Genomic DNA, 1824 nt, shown 5'->3' with positions numbered 1-1824 from the left:
TAAAATGTGAAGCTATTATTTCTCAACATAACCTCCATCTAGGTCCATTACTTCTGAAGTTGGTGTTTCCATCTCTCTAATCCTTCTCCAAGGAATTCTGTACTCTTTGATCAATAGCTTGGTGACAGCAGTTCTGGCATTCTTGAGGGACTCAAATCATCTTCCTTTTAGATATTTTTTTGAGACTTAAGAACAAATGAAAGTCTGAAGAGGTAAGATCATGGCTGTAGGGTAAAAGAGGTAAGGTTTCTTTCCCAATTAAATTTTCATACCATAGCTCTTTTTACTCTTTTTTTCACCAATGCAGTTTTCAATTTTCTGAAAACTTCTTAAGCTGTCTTGTGTTCTTCAAGAAAATCTACTAAGGTTACCCCTTTGTAGCCCCATAAGACAGTCACTATAACTTTCTGAGCTGACTTCTCTGTCTTGAATTTAACTGACTCAGCAGATGCCCTTGGAATTCATTGTTCTGACTGGACTTTTTTTTTAAGGCACCATATGGGACTAAGCCAAATATATTACTGATAGAACTTGCCTACAGTCATCTATTGGTCACAGAGACAAGTTTAAACACATTTTGTTTGGAATATACCTGAGCCCTAGTAACAATACTTTTTGACTGACCCTTTATATGAGGGTGCTTCAAAAACTTAGTGGAAATTTTCATTATTTTTTAATTCCATTTTTCCATTAACTTTTTGAAGTTCCTTGTATATTTAATTTACTGTTGTTTTTACTTGCCTTCAAGCTAATTTTTACTTATTGTAACCTCATGTGTGCAGAGTTAACTGTTTGACCCACCCAACTTATTTATATACAAATATGATATATAAATATCTATACATATGAATATATGCATATTTATTGCCTCAATGGCATAACCAAAAACCAGAACAGACATACAGAAATAAATATATAAATAGTATGCATACATATATGGTTTATATTTATTTTACTTAATTTTATAATGCATGTCATAAATTATTTTGTTAATATGACTTACTTTTATTTACTTACGATACATTTATTTTAACATATTAAATCTATTATATAAACATATTTTTATTCTTTATTTTAAAGTATAAAACATGTTGCAAATATATGTAACATAATACTATTTTTAGTAATATATATATATAAAAGATGTCAAGAAAACATGATTAGTGGTTTATTCTGAGTGGATATTAGGTACTTTAACTTTTTAGTTTTAAGTTTATCTAATTTTTAAGGACTGTAGCATAGTGGTTATGAATCGAGCTGCTAACCTCAGGGTCAGCAGTTCAAAACTACCAGCTGTTACGCAGGTGAAAGATGAGGCTTCTGCTCCCATAAAGATTTACAGCCTCGGAAACCCTGTACAGGGTCACTTTGAGTAGAAACTGATTCCACAGCACATAACAACAACAACATATTACCCCTGTAAATGAGGAATAAGATTTTTAAAAAATAATTTATGTGAAAAGAGAAGAAATTGATCTTGGTTTATATCCTGACTCTATTCTTACCTCTCACACTCCATCTGGCATTAGTACTTTTGGTACAGACCCCTGACTCTCCCCTGAACTCTGGATTTTGCGCCATATTCTGTTCCTGCCACAGATATAAACACTTATTCATGAAGAAAAGAATAAACATAAAATTTTGTCTAAGCAGTAAAGAATAATTTTCTCTTTTCTTTTGCTCAACAAAAAAGTTATAACACACAACAACTACAGAATGACGTACATGGCAGCATCAACGTGAACTCAGTCAACAAATGGAAGAGTTAAGAACAGAATAAAATTATAAGAACAGAGGATCTGGGAAGTCAGTCTATGATCAAAA

Source organism: Chrysochloris asiatica, unplaced genomic scaffold (assembly GCF_000296735.1).
Source record: "Chrysochloris asiatica unplaced genomic scaffold, ChrAsi1.0 scaffold00141, whole genome shotgun sequence".
NCBI lineage: Eukaryota > Metazoa > Chordata > Mammalia > Afrosoricida > Chrysochloridae > Chrysochloris > Chrysochloris asiatica.
Note: the sequence above shows the minus strand (reverse complement) of the source record.